Below are 16666 nucleotides of genomic sequence, written 5' to 3'. Positions count from 1 at the left end.
CACACATCAGAGACAAAAGACTTAAAATATATTTCTGTTAGAAAAAAAGCCTCTAAATAGCAAAAGCGCCATCTTGTGGACACATTAGGTAAAAATTACTCCTTGTGCTATAGACCAGTATCCCTAACCATGAGCAAAGACACTCGTGTACAGTTAGTATCTTGCTTACTTCCTTCTGTACTTATTCTACTATTTTGTGGAACTGTATCGCTATAACACTGAGTAATATTATTGTATTAGTATTTTCAATTTACTTTAAACAACCATACTGACGGCCTGATTTTGAATCGGATGCTGGTGTGGCATTCTTTGCTTCTTTTGCTGCAGTTGCTTCTGTGACTTTATGATAATGCTGCTAAAAAGACCTTCCCTGGTGTACATCTGTAAGTCCGATAGTGAGAGGACTGAGACACCCACATCCGTACACCAGGCCCGGCGACAGGGAAGGGGGTCAAAGTGGACACCCTTACCAGGGCTAATGGTTTAAAGGGACTCCCTGAGGATCAGGTGTATGAAAAATGAGAATGCAGCAATGAATAACAACTGAGGAAAATTCCTATGACATATGAAGAGAAATGTTTAAAACATGATTTTTAATGTTAACGTTTAAAACGAGATTACCCATATAAATGATCCATGTGAAATAAAGATATTATAATTAAAGATTTTTAAAATGTTCTGGTCTGTTTTATCACAGTGTGTGATTGGAAAGGTTGTAGACATTTGATCGTCTTACCCCCATTTCCCCTGACCAGTACAGAATATCTGTATTGATGGGACCGGGGAGTGGTCATAAAGGATTATTTGATAAGTGCGTCCCAATAGGGCTACTTAAATTCAAGAATTAATGGTCACCAGCATTCAAAAGGACCTGACTTTCTGACGTATGCCACAATGATTGGTCGTAAGCCTCAAATATGAAAGAATATCATAGAAGTAAGGATTAGTGGTGATACTGCTGTTGGCGTCACAACTCACATAGAAAGGGAAATAATTCCAGCTCTACAACACCAGGTATTCGCAGGAAGTCTCCTCTCCCGGTACTAACCCGGCCCAACGCTGTTTGGCTTCCAAGATCGGACGAGATCGGGCATTGGCAGCGTGGTATGATAGTAGAGAATTTATATGATAGTACACCAATGAGAGTGCACCTATATATGAAATAAGAGAAAGAGTGGAGACAGTTTAGAAAGCCAAGGAAAGAGATGAATAAGTAAAGTGGAAAATATGTGGATCTGCTTTCTACGTTAGGCACGGCTCATCAGATCCCACATCTGTGGTATTGTGCTCCGTGAATCGCAGATGAGAGTCCATGGAAAAATAGTAGAGCATGAACAGAAGGTACACAATCTATGATTTTGATTAAATTGTCTGACAAAAAGACAGCACAAAAGCCGGTGAGAAATTGCGTTAGAAATCAGATAGATCATACAATAATTATCTGTGTCACCAGAGAAATCAGCCCTTAACAATAAGCGCTGGTATTAGCACATAGGTGGAAAGAGAAAATTAGTTTCCAAGATTTGAATACATAGCATGTTACTCAGGCTGGGCAAATGATGCAATTGTGGTATTTAAGCATCAATTTGAGGAATCTCATTAAAGATCATAATACACCCTGAACTGAGTGTGGAAATTCATTTAAGTTGAAAAATCAAGTGTTATAAATCACACAGACCACAGCCAGAAAAGCAATGTTATTATCAGTAACCAAAATAGCACTGAGGATCACAATGGATGAAAATCATATAGCAGTATACTGGCCTCTGCTGGTGATAAATCAGCCAAACAGTGTAAGGTATCTACCAGGTACGCAATAGTAAATTAAAATGGAAAAAAATATATGTATGTGTGTACAGCTTCTGTTTGGGAATAAAACCTATGGCAACAATCTGTATGTACACTTCACGAGTCTGCTAGGATATGTGGTGAAATACAGAATATAATTGTACACAGATATAATACTGCTGTTTGTGTGTATTCTACACAGGACAGCTGTGGGCTTACGATCACCAGGATTGAAAGAGTCAAAATGGGCAGGTCAGGGCATCGTCAGGTACAAATGCAGGTGCCAAGAGTTCACTCCATATGCGGTCCCCCCGTGGAAGACGCGTTTCGCCCTGGCAGGCTTGTTCACTTCCGGGTTTGGAGGGGTGGGTGGGGAACGGGGTTTTAAAGCAGCTAATAGGTGAGCGCTGACCAATTATCCGGTGAATCGGGCGCGGTGGGCCGGAGCTATCAGCTGCCGCTACGGAGTGCCGGTCAGCTGTGATTGAGACGGAGCGTGCCGGGGATTGCGAGGCGGGGATTGCGAGACCTAAGGCGCCATATTGCTAGCTGGCAGTTCGTGACACTGTAGGGGAAGGATGGTCAGGTGGCCATAGAGGGACGAAGACCGCGAGACCCCGGGCGCCATCTTGGTAGATGGCAAATGTACAATAGAGGAACAGAGAGGAAGGGAAAGCTCGTGGAGAAATGGATAACAAACATGGTTAGGAGACGCTGTGATGGGAAAGAGACCAGGGCAGAGAATAGGGAAGTTTGAAGGGTAGTAAGGGGCACTGGAGATAACATATATGGAGGTAAATTAAATTGGCAATAGTCAAAGAATTATTAGGTTAGTCATATTTGCGCCTGACATAACAGGATTAAAGTTTGAACTTGGGTCAATGAAAAGGGAAAGGGGGTAAAATGAAAAAATGTATATAATAAAATGAAATAAAATTGATAATGTGTTGTGAATTTCATGCAATGGTGAGTGTATAATGGACCTAGACAGTGGCAAACGCAGGATTTGCATGGAGGGGTTTCCAGAACTGGGCGGAGCCAATCACGGGGGTGGGGACTGAGGTGATCCAGTATATGCTGGGTCCGTAAAACTAGTGTGTCTGTGTGTGTGTGTGTGTATATATATATATATATATATATATATTAGTGATGAGCGGATTCGGTTTTACTCGGTTTTACTCGGTTCTCAAAACCGAATCTTATTGGCTCACTGATGTCACGTGTTTTGGATAGCCAATAAGATTCGGTTTTGAGAACCGAGTAAAACCGAGTAAAACCGAATCCGCTCATCACTAATATATATACACATACATACACACACACATACATATACACGGGTGGTCTTCAGTATGCCGGCGGTCGGGCTCCCGGCGACCAGCATACCGGCGCCGGGAGCCTGACCGCCGGCATACCGACACTTATTCTCCCTCGTGGGGGTCCACGACCCCCCTGGAGGGAGAATAGAATAGTGTGGCGCGCGTAGCGTGGCGAGCGCAGCGAGTCCGCAAGGGGCTCATTTGCGCTCGCCACACTGTCGGTAAGCCGCCAGCCGGCCTCCCGGCGCCGGTATGCTGGTCGCCGGGAGATCGTAGTGAACCCATATACACATATACATAGCATATTAAACATGCATACATATATATATATATATATATATACACACACACATACAGTACACATATATATACACATGTATATATATATATATATCGTGTGTGTGTGTGTGTGTGTGTGTGTGTGTGTGTGTGTGTGTGTGTGTGTGTGTGTGTGAATGTGTTTATATGTATGTATGTATGTATATACATGTGTATATATGTAGGCACATATACACTTGCAAGTGCCACCAGGAAGACAGCAGGCTGCAGAGAACGCTAGACAGTCATTAATAATACTCATGCAGCTAAAAAAAAAAAAAAGGGGGGGGGTTCTGGGTACTCGGAAACCCCCCCCTGGGTGCGCCACTGGACCTAGAGTATTACAACCAGTACCGGTGCCAATACCTGGATATTGGTGTGAGTAAGGAATGAAGTGAGAAGAGGGATGGTTGAGGTGTATAGGCAGGCGTGTTGGATGTTAGTTGAGGAGATGATGTGGAGGTGAGGTCCTGAGTGGGTGAGGGGTATCAGATGCAACCTCCCGGTCCCGACCATTGCAGAAGTGTTATAAGTTATTTATCGGCTAACACTCAGCTAACATTCCTGCGTATGTACTGCATGCCCACCTATACAATCGTCGGCCGTTCACCCAATATCGGGAGAACGGGCCAACAACTGTGCCAGTTCCACTGCACCGACATCACCGACGCGTCTGACTCAGAATCCGGTCCTGAATGTGCTATAGGATTTAGGTTTATTGAAAGAATATTGGGCAAATGTAATAGCCTGCAAATAGTGGCAATTGGTGAGATTTTGGTAATTTAGCTGCAAGATTTAAAGCGGCAATTTCTTTTTAAGGCAATATCAAGTTGGTTTTGCCTTAAAAAATGTGCCACTTTAAATCTCACCACTTGCTACAACTAGCAGACTATTATATTGGGCACATGGAGTCTGCTAGGATTTAGGAATGCTATTGAAGTTCACCTTGTCTTTGATGGTGAATGCTAAAAATCTATATACTGTACACATTGCATTTGCAAATATATATAACAAAGCTGTTACATATTTATTTATTTATTTATTTATTTATTAACAGTTATATAATGTTAATATTATATAACAGTTATATAATGCAGCATATTCCGTTACAATTAGAACAACAGAATAGAACAAAACTGGATAAAAAGAGACAGACATAGAGGCAGGTGGCCCTGCTCGCAAGCTTACAAACTATAGGAGTATAAGGGGGAATTCAATTTAACACAGGTGAAAAGGGAAGGTAGCCTCGAGCTTTAATGCCCATGGCTATTCAATTGCAATCCCTTTTTCACCCGAGACCCTGTTTAACGCTCATTAAATTAACATGGTAATGGACATTAACATGTGTCAACAGGCTTAACTCACAGAATACAAAAAAACATTCACTGATTCAAGTGGGTTGCTGCACCCGTTAAACTGCTGGTTATTGAGAGAGGGAAGTGAGGTTCGCCTCGGTCCAGAGGGACTGTATACAAAACAATCCCAGATAAGTGCTTCTGGTGGGGGCTAATTGAATAGCCCTGGGGAATCAATTAGCCTGTGGTAAATTACTGCAGCTAATTGACATCCCCCATAAGGGGCCTATGTGACAAGAGTTATTTTTTTTTTTTTTATTAATAACCTAATTCAGGAGATTTTACAGATTTCACATTAAAAATAAAAAAAATTAGATTGTTAAAAATCGCTGCAGTGCCGCAATTAATACATTGGCCCCTTAGCCAATGTATGATTAATTAATTGACCCTTTAGCATGAAAATACAGATATTGTAGAGAAACAATGGATGTATTTAAAAACTGAAAACTGCTCACTGTTAGATTTACATACGGTATATCCTAAAGTGGAGAGTGTCAGAGCTCTCGTCTCGACACATTTCACTCACAGCTCTCTCCTACTCAGCGACCATCTTTACCCGCTTTTTCTCCTGCTGGTAAAGGCTCATCTCTATCTGTGGCCACCAACCCCAAGTAGTACTTACTCCCTTGCTACTTACATCTAAGCTGTATTATGTTTTGAGAATTGTGTTGCTCTTTGTTACCTGTACTCTATTTTTGTTATTTACTGTAATGCTAAGTTTTGTCTCCCTGTACTGTCCTTTGTACGGTGCTGCGAAACACTTGTGGCGCCTTATAAATAAAATGTAATAATAATAATAATAATAATAATCTGTTAACTACATATTTCCAATCCATACAACATTTTTTTTCATTACATTTCAGTAGATCACTTTTTATAGTGTAACTAAACACATTTTTAAAGAAAATGAATACAAGATTTTTATTAATACAGAAGGTTACTGAAACAAATTTTCATTACAATACTGGAGTCTTTCTATATCTGCACCAAAGAACAGATAAAGCTATTTCTTGAACTTTTGAGGGCCAGTAGTAATAGCGTCCAACTGATGAAACCTTAGGCTTTTAGAGAAAACTTGCACTCCCTGTTCCACTCGATTTAGAAATATATAAATATATTTTAGCTTCTGACTTGTACGTAAATGGGTACTTGTGTGCTTTGTATGCATATCTGACTCTGACTCGGAATGAAAATAAATGATTCTGATACAGTAAAAAAGACATTAAAAAGATAAACAGTCAATAGGTTGACAGGGTCAAAAGGTTGACTGGGTCAAAAGGTCAACAGTCAAAAGGTCGACAGGGTCAAATGGTCAACACACAAAAAAATATGGATGTGGTTTTGATTTTGTAAAAAATTTTTATCCACAATTTTTTTAAATGCGTTCGCTTGCCACGCTGCACTCGCCACGCTTTGTTTACTAAAGGTAATTGTTTGTGGTTCTGCTTCCGGGTGCATACAGGAGGCAGCGTGATCCGACTGCTCCATCCTACACCCGCTACAAAAACCTTTTAAAGGCTATCCCAAGCCTCCAAAACCTCCCCATCCCCCCCCCTCCCCCCAGCCCTGCGGATACCTTCTATGTAGAAATTCCTGGCAGCCCCGCAGACTGCAAAGCTGCTACAGCCACGCCAAGAGAAGCGCCGTGCAGAAACAAACATGGCGCTGGACGCGTACATCGCGGCCACACACCCGGCGCATAAGAAAGTTGTGGCAGAGGCTCTGGAAGACACAGACACCCCGCAGATACGGAGATCCCCTGACTCCCCTGCCACTTACAGGGATATAGTGGATGCCATTAAAAACACCATGTCCCCTTTGTTAACGCAGGCTGTTTCAGACATTACTCACCAATTACAGCATCTGCAGGGCAGAGTGACTGACACTGAAAACCGCTTGGGCACAGTTAGTCATGACCTGGCAGACACTCAATACTCTATGATACAGCTGCAAAAAGAGAATTATCAACTTTGGAACAAAGTTGATGATATCGAAAATCGATCTAGGAGATGCAATATTCGTGTGGTAGGAATACCGGAATCTGTGAAGGGTTCTGATCTGATGGCTTTTGTCACTAATACACTCCCAAGGCTTTTGAAGATTGAGACAGAATGCAAAGATTTAGTGATCAAGAGGGCTCACAGAGTTGGTTCCCCCCCCTAAACCTCATGATAAGAGGCCACGAGTAATAGTTTTCAAGTGTTTGAACTACCTGCACAAACTGGCTATCTGGAGGGCTTCCAGTCGAATCCAGGATCTGTCATGGGAGGGCAAATGCATACGCCTGTTTCAAGACTTTTCTGTTGAGCTTACCAGAGCAAGAAAAGCCTTTTCTCCTATATGCTCAGCCCTTGTTGCGGCAAAAAGAAAATGTGCCCTTATGTATCCCGCACGCCTGCGTATCTTTACTGCAGACAGACATTATGACTTTAATACTCCGGAGGATGCCCAGGCCTTCTTGCGAAAAGATAATCTACAGATACCAGATGACATCACAGACCCCACTGCTACTGACCAGTAATTTATAACCTGATTATGCCTCAGTTCAAGATACACTACCCATCTCTATTTGTCCTCAAAGGTCATTTCTGGGACTCTCCATGTTAGGCTCACTGTCCTATGATAGTTTCATGATGCCTCTAATATGATGTAATTCTCATTTTGACTTATTGCCCCTCTTACCTGTTTTGTATTGGTTTTAGCATAAGTAACTAATTGTTTATACAAGTAAGATAGTACCTCCAATTTATAGACCTCTCCGGATAAGATCCATTAACCCTCCCCCCCCCTCTATCCCATCCCCTGCCCCCTCCCCCCCCACCCCACCCCCCTCTCCAGATTCGGATTAATGCCTTCTACATATTCTCTCCTCCCAGTACCCTGAGACTCTATTGCTATGCCCACAAGTTTTCACTTCTTCTTTTACCATGCCCAGAGGTTTTACACTTCATTTTTGCTACTAGGGTGCTAGGACACCTGTATTGCTCAGTTTACGTTAACTAGTTCCAAGTACACGGTACTTGGTACTATGTTGTTTTCTTTTTCTCTACAGTTTTTTATATTTTATCCTGCGGAAGCACAGTGCTTATAAGCACGATATTCCTATATTAGACATGTGGTTCACACCCATGCTGATTTTGTGTCTTTTCCTAGTTATGCCTATGTCTTGTCTTCCCCCTCCCTCATGTTCTCCCCTCTTGTTTCTACCCTTTTGCATTGAGACTACCTATAGTTTAATGATTGTCTACCTGCATCTACTGATATGATACTATACTATACTATATTTTCAAATGTATGTTGATTTCTGCTTGCTGATAAGTACACCTCTGCAATAACCCACAGACATCTCCATTCTCCATGCTATATGTTCAAATGTATGTTGATTTCTGCTTGCTGATAAGTACACCTCTGCAATAACCCACAGACATCTCCATGCTATATTTTCAAATGTATGTTGATTTCTGCTTGCTGATAAGTACACCTCTGCAATAACCCACAGACATCTCCATGCTATATTTTCAAATGTATGTTGATTTCTGCTTGCTGATCCCTGCAAACTATAACTCTTGATCTCTATTCACACCAATGTATATTTTAGCAGTGTATGTAATTGTATTTGTAGACTATTAGTACTTGCTTATAGCTGATATTATCTCTTGTATAGATGTGGGTCAGTGGAGTGGAGTTTATTAGCATACATGGCCTGGTGTTTACTTAACACAGGGTAATATAATTCCTTTGATTAGATGTCCAATTAGCTTCAGCTGAAGCCTTTGTAAATTAGAACTAGTATATGTTAGCATTCAGTTATGGGGCAGTTGTCTGCGGGGCAGTTGTCAGAAGTTTAGAAATATACAAAGTTAGGAAATTTTTAAAAGAACAGTTAAACCAACAGTTGAACAAACATTGAAAAACATTGGAAAGCAGGTAAATCTACCATTTAATTAACAATTTCCATAAGCATTTTCCTATCTATACTTTACTCTTTATAAACACCATGCTCCACAAACTGTTTTTCCTCATAGCATTTCATGGTATCCTCTATAAAATGACATCGTCCTTCCCTATTCCTGTTATTTATCGCTCTGTACACATTGCAGCCTCATTAATCCACTCCCATCTTATTAACACTCATGAGCTTTTAACCTATCTATGTACACTAACTGTCGCATCCTCTACCTGTCACCATAAGAAACTATCACACACCTCCCCCAAATATACCTATCTCTCTCTTCTTCTGCTTCTACTAGCTGGTGACATATCCCCAAATCCAGGTCCCATCCACATACCACGCTCACATTCAGCTGATTCACAACAGAATATAAAATCAACAAACCTTATCAACATCACTTGTCTCCCATCTACCTCCAAGTCACTAAAATGTGCTTTATGGAATGCACGCTCTGTTTGCAACAAATTAACAGCTATTCATGACCTTTTCATAGCAAAAAAATTCAATATGCTGGCTATAACAGAAACCTGGCTCACACAATCAGACACTGCCTCCCCTGCAGCACTGTCACATGGTGGCCTCCACTTCACACACCCCCCCAGGCCTGGTAACATCAAAGGAGGGGGTGTTGGAATATTACTATCCAAATGTTACACGCACATTGTTTTACCACCTGTTCCCTCACTCACATTTACATCCTTTGAAGTACACTCTATTAGGATTTTCACCCCTTTCTCTCTGCGTGTTGCAGCTATCTATCGCCCACCTGGGCAACCCAAAAAGTTTCTGGAAGATTTTTCTGCATGGCTCCCTCACTTTCTATCCTCTGACATCTCCACCATCATTATGGGTGATTTCAATCTCTCTATTGACAGTCCACAATCTCCCCATGCCTCTAAACTACTCTCTCTAACCTCCTCTCTTGGCCTCTCCCAATGGACTGACTCCCCTACTCATCAGGAGGGCCACTGCCTTGATCTTGTATTCACCAGACTATGCTCTGTTTCTGAACTCACTAACACTCCTTTCCCTCTCTCAGATCACAACCTTATCACATGCATGCTCTCCTCCATTACTTCAAACTCCATGTCCCTAAAGTCTACAAGGACACCTCTTACCCGCAGAAATATTAACGCTATTAATTTTCAACAACTATCTACCTCTCTGCAACCACTGCTTTCACCAATTTCTACATTCACCTCTCCAGAGACTGCTGTGTCACACCTTAACCAAACTCTAGTAACAGCACTTGATGAAGTGGCTCCAGCTACCCATTACACTCCACGTAGACTTAGATGTCAACCGTGGCACTCTAAATACACTAGACACTTACAAAAACTCTCACGAAAAGTTGAACGCCAGTGGCGTAAATCTCGTAGTTCAAGTGACTTTCTCACATATAAGACAAAGTAGAATAGTGTAGTTTGATCTGCGCTAAAACTTAATAGTGGCAGCCTATGTGGTACATATGAGCCTTCACCAAGACCCCAAACAAGAACCAAACACACAATATAGTGACCACACCCGGCGCTACTAGTTTCACCCAACAAGGATAAATCTTCTTAGTAGCTTACTTTTTTAGTAACAATGTTTTACATTCGTTGTCATGAATTCATTTCAAAGAGGACACATGTCTGAAAGAGTAAGACACACACAACATAGTGCGACCAATTTTGATGGTAGATGGAAGGACTATTTATTTGTTCAACTCACATAAATATGGATAAATATAGCATATCATCCACCAGATGGCATTGGTTCTTAGCTCTCATAGAAACTTCAGTGCAGTATTGGAAATCATCCACTAGATGGCATAGGACGTCCAGAACCGCAGATGTGCTGGGAACTCAAAATAATATAGATATGGTGCAGTATGTACAACCATAAAGGAGTTTTATTTTGACAAAAACACACTTACATAAAACAAGTAGTTTAAAAGCATATATCACCCATCAGTGATCAGTACCGGATACCAGGGTCCAAACAGAGTCAGCTGAAACGGTGTCCTGGACAGTGCTCCGGATCGACAGCACAAGGTTCTGTCGATCCGGAGCACTGTCCAGGACACCGTTTCAGCTGACTCTGTTTGGACCCTGGTATCCGGTACTGATCACTGATGGGTGATATATGCTTTTAAACTACTTGTTTTATGTAAGTGTGTTTTTGTCAAAATAAAACTCCTTTATGGTTGTACATACTGCACCATATCTATATTATTTTGAGTTCCCAGCACATCTGCGGTTCTGGACGTCCTATGCCATCTAGTGGATGATTTCCAATACTGCACTGAAGTTTCTATGAGAGCTAAGAACCAATGCCATCTGGTGGATGATATGCTATATTTATCCATATTTATGTGAGTTGAACAAATAAATAGTCCTTCCATCTACCATCAAAATTGGTCGCACTATGTTGTGTGTGTCTTACTCTTTCAGACATGTGTCCTCTTTGAAATGAATTCATGACAACGAATGTAAAACATTGTTACTAAAAAAGTAAGCTACTAAGAAGATTTATCCTTGTTGGGTGAAACTAGTAGCGCCGGGTGTGGTCACTATATTGTGTGTTTGTTTCTCACATATAAGACCACCTACCACTCTTATCGTACTGCTCTGGACACTGCCAAACAAACATATTTTCAATCTCTCATCTCTGCTCAAGCCTCTAACCCCAAGCGACTTTTTAATACATTTAAATCACTTCTTGTCCCTCCCTCACCTAACCCACCAGCCACTGTCAGTGCGCAAGATCTTGCTTCCTATTTCAAGGACAAGATTGACAAGATCCGAAATGAAATGGTATGCTCTTCCACAGCAAGTGACCTGCTCAATTCCCTGCCTGAACCCTCTAACACCTTCTCTTCTTTTGATCCTACAAATGAAGATGAAGTATCTGCACTCTTTTCATCTGCCTACTCTAATACCTCTCCCCTTGACTCTATAACCTCACAAATTAGTAAAGCTCTGTCTACTGTGCTCATCCCAACCTTAACGAAAATCTGTAATCTCTCCCTGTCTACTGGTATCTTTCCTTCTCTATACAAGCATGCAGTGATTACTCCCATTCTGAAAAAACAAAACTCTGACCCGAACTCTCTCTCTAACTACCGTCCCATCTCTCAGCTCCCATGCCCCTCCAAGCTACTGGAGAGACTTGCCTACACTCGCCTCACACACTTTCTTAACTCACACAGCCTACTGGACCCACTTCAGTCAGGATTTCGTGCCCAACACTCCACAGAGACAGCACTGACTAAGGTTGTGAATGATTTGGTCACTGCTAAATCTAAAGGACATTTCTCTCTCCTTATTCTCCTTGATCTCTCTGCTGCTTTTGACACTGTTGACCACTCTCTTCTCATACAAACACTACAATCCCTAGGTATTCAGGACACAGCCCTTTCTTGGTTCTCATCCTACCTATCTAATCGCTCCTTCAGTGTTCATTTCTCTGATTCCACCTCTCCTTCGCTACCTCTCTCAGTTGGAGTACCGCAAGGCTCAGTCCTAGGTCCTCTGCTTTTCTCTATCTATACCACATCTCTTGGCAAACTAATCAACTCTTTCGGATTTCAGTACCATCTGTATGCGGATGATACTCAAATCTACCTATCCTCCCCTGATTTGTCACCATCTGTATTGGGCCGTGTCACTGAATGCCTTTCTGCCATTTCATCTTGGATGACTTCTCGCCACCTCAAACTTAATATTTCCAAAACAGAATTAATTATATTTCCACCGGCCAATAGTAGTTTCCAACCTGATATCTCTATCACTGTTGAGAACTCTGCAATCACCCCTACCCCACAAGCTCGCTGCCTAGGTGTCATTCTTGACTCTGAACTGTCCTTTGTTACCCACATTCAATCTGTCTCAAGATCATGTTACATACATCTAAGAAACATATCCAAAATACGCCCTTATCTTACACAAGACACAGCAAAAACTCTAATCCATGCTCTCATTATCTCCCGCATTGATTATTGTAATAGTCTCCTGACCGGTCTTCCCAAACATAGGCTCTCACCACTACAATCCATTTTGAATGCAGCTGCGAGGCTAATCTTCCTTGCCAGATGTTCATCGTCTGCAGATCCGCTCTGTCAGTCCCTCCAGTGGTTACCGGTATTCTACCGTATTAAATATAAAATACTTTTACTCACATACAAGGCTATTAACCAAACTGCACCAACATACATCTCTTCACTCATCTCAAAATATCTCCCTACCCGACCTCTCCGCTCTGCACAAGATCTACGTCTCTCATCCACACGCATTACTTGTTCACACTCAAAATTACAGGACTTTATCCGGGCTTCACCCACTCTGTGGAATGCCCTCCCACGCACAGTAAGACTCGCCTCTAGTCTCCAAACCTTTAAATGTTCCCCGAAAACTCACCTCTTCAGACAAGCCTATCAAATTCCAGACCCACCCACATAACCTTCAGTGCTTCCCTATCTAATTACATCCTCTGTAGAGTATTCATAACATCACATATCTTGTCTTTCTTTAGTCTCACACCCTCCTGACACTTGGATAACTTTGTGGGGTATCATCATACAACCCATTAAGAACCTAGCAATCTGGTGGACCATTATGCAATAGTTAGCATCAATCCTTGTGTATCTATGCCTATTTCCCTATAGATTGTAAGCTTGCGAGCAGGGCCTTCCTACCTCTGTCTGTCTGTTTTTACCCAGTTTTGTTCTATTACTGTTGTTCTAATTGTAAAGCGCAACGGAATATGCTGCGCTATATAAGAAACTGTTAATAAATAAATAAATAAAATATGATGTCTACAGGATCAGATATGCCTGATGTGACTGAATTGAAGATCGTCTCGATCAACGTGGGTGGTTTCAAGTCACCCACCAAACGCCAAAAGGTACTGACTTATTTAAATAGACAAAAACTAGATATAGTTTTTTTTCAGGAGTCCCATCTCACACAACAAGAAACTGTTAAGCTCCAGATGCTTAATTGGCGTATACTAGCATCATCTTCATACAACTCAAAATCCAGAGGCGTAGTCATATTAGCATCCAAATCACTCCCAATTGATGTTTTAAATACTGAATGTGACCCAGATGGTAGATTCCTCCTGCTTTCCATCAAATTATATTTAACAACATACACTCTATGTACTCTCTATGCACCCAACTCATATTCCAAACCCTTTCTCCAAACTCTCTTAACACGTTTGCTTCCCCATGCTTCATCCAACCTTATCTTAGGTGGAGACTTCAATTTGATTTCTAACCCTTTCCTAGATAGGTCTCACCCTAAAAATAAGCCCATATCTTTACCTAAACTAGGTGTCCCCTTCCTCCTCTCATCCTTACAGCTGATTGATGTCTGGAGAGCTCTAAACCCCACAGAGCGACAATTTTCCTGCTTATCCGCTGCTCATCACACTTTTTCTCGCATCGACTACCTCTCACTCTCTTCTTCTCTTTTTACACATGTTACTGATTCTGGTATGGAACCGATAGTCGTCTCCGACCACTCATTAATATGGCTGACTATAAAAACTCAGAATGAAAGATCTACACATAGAACATGGAGATTTCCGGCTCATTTAAGTAATTCCCCCAAATTTATAGCATTATTAAATAGCTCTTGGGACAACTATTACGAATCTAACAAACATGTTCTTGCTAATGACCCATCTCTATTTTGGATGACGGCAAAGGCTGTACTGAGAGGCACTATCCTTACATATGAATCCACAGAAAAGAAGAAATATTATCAAACTTATGTAACCTTACAGCAATTACTCACTGATGCTTATTCGGCGTTCAGCCAAAACCCCTCATCCAATAATAGAGATTCCTATTATCAGCTAAAACGAAATTTGAAGAAGTACTCCAATCTTTAACGGATAAACACCAGTTTACTTCTAATTACCGCCTCTATAGGTATGGTAATAAGACTAGCAAGCTCTTATCCAATATCCTAAATGGTACCAGACCACCGATGAGAATTCATCCTCTACTCCTCCCTGATGGATCACATACTACCCCAAATCTGCAAATTACTCATATAATGAGAGAATATTTCGCTTATATCTATTCACACCCCCAACCGGTTGCAGTTCCCTCATCCTCCACCCCTTCTTCTCTACCTATATACCGCTCAGACTCTTACTGGTCTACTCTCCTCTATCCTCAACTCTCTTCTGAACTTGCCTCTTCTCTGACACAACCAATCACCCTTACTGAAATACAACAAGCTATTAAATCTCTGAAGCCAGCAAAAGCCCCAGGCCCTGATGGCTTCAGTGGGGACTTTTATAGATTATTGGAACCAAAGCTTAGTACAGTCTTAGTATCCTTTTTTAATTATATCCTATTCAATGGAACCCTCCCCCTATATTTTAACTCGGCAATACTTAAGCTTTTGCCTAAACCGGGTAGAGATCCCTCCCATCCTGGCTCCTATATCCCTATTTCATTATTAAATTGTGACTATAAACTTCTTACCAAAATCCTTGCGACACGCCTAAACCCACTTCTTCCTTCCCTAATCCATAAAGATCAATCCGGATTTGTCAAAGGCCGATATTCCCTTACAAACATTCGCAAGGTCCTGGCTGCAGTAGAGGCGGGGTGTAAGGGAGCAGGTGCGGCCAGTGGAAATGTCATTTTCTCAATTGATGCTGAAAAAGCTTTTGATTTAGTACACTGGTCACACCTGTTCCTCACCATGGAAAGATTTGGATTCCCCCCTGCCTTTATTTCCTTTATCAAAACACTATATAATTCCCCCTCCTCTCAAGTCTCTTGTAACGGCTTCCTGTCGCCACCCTTCCCAATTCTTAAAGGAACCAGGCAGGGATGTCCCCTTTCCCCCCTTTTGTTTATTTTAGCGATTGAACCCCTTGCCATCGCCCTACGTTCATGTCCTACATTTCAAGGTATTAAAATTTTTTCCTCTGAATTAAAAGTCTCCCTTTTTGCGGACGACATGCTTCTTTTTGTTTCTGATCCGGAAAATTCCCTCCCAGCCGTTTTAGATATAATTAACTCTTTTAGCCCCATCTCCGGCTATAAAATAATATAACCAAATTTGAACTGCTACCTATATCAACACTACCCCGAGATTTATACTCCCTCCCTACTATATCCCAATTCCATATCCAGACCTCCCAAATTAAGTACTTGGGCATCCAGGTCCCTAATAATCCTCGCTTACTCTACTCAGCTATTTTTCTTCCTCTCCTTTCTAAAATCTCCGCTCAACTGGACTCCTGGTCCAAACTCCTGCTATCTCTATTGGGTAGAACTGCTGTATTGAAAAGTGTCGTTTTTCCCAAAATTTATTACTCCCTGCAAATGTTACCATGCATTATTTCGAGACGTGACATTTCTACTTTCGAAAAGATCATGTCTACTTTTTTATGGAACGATAAACGTCCAAGAATGGCCATAAAGAAACTGTATCATTATAAAACCAATGGTGGTTTAGGAATCCCGAACTTCTCATCATATGCACTCTCTACACATTTCAAAATTATTGCTGACTGGCTTATGGAAACTTCAGTATATATAGATAAGACACTGGAACAGAATATATGTTATCCATTCTCACCAGGGGGCGGGGCCTTACTACTTACACCACTTAAGCTTATACCCTCTCATATTCTTAATCATGTTCTCTTCAGAGATACTTATAATAGTTGGCTCTGCCTTAGTAAATCTTTCAAATCACCGCACACACACACTCGTCCTTTGTTCCGCTATGGGGCAACCCCAATTTTACCCCATCTCTTTCTAATCCGGCATTCCGTCTTTGGCACCAAACGGGGCTTAACTTAGCCACAAAACTATTTGACCCAGGAGGATGTCTACTGCCCTTCACTTCTCTAAAAGACACCTATGATCTCCCTAACTCCCACTTTTACTTATATCTCCAGGCGAGGCACTTTGCACAAGC

General features: G+C 41.5%; 1 pseudogene; it reads right to left on the bottom strand.

The window, feature by feature from the left end:
• Positions 1-999: 999 nt before the first annotated feature.
• On the bottom strand, positions 1000-1118 carry LOC134957283 (5S ribosomal RNA; annotated as a pseudogene).
• Between the last annotated feature and the right edge of the window lie 15548 nt (positions 1119-16666).

The sequence above is a fragment of the Pseudophryne corroboree genome, chromosome 1 (genome assembly GCF_028390025.1).
Source record: "Pseudophryne corroboree isolate aPseCor3 chromosome 1, aPseCor3.hap2, whole genome shotgun sequence".
NCBI classification, from domain to species: domain Eukaryota; kingdom Metazoa; phylum Chordata; class Amphibia; order Anura; family Myobatrachidae; genus Pseudophryne; species Pseudophryne corroboree.
The sequence above is the reverse complement of the archived record's forward strand: the minus strand, read 5'-3'. Positions and strand labels throughout refer to the sequence as shown.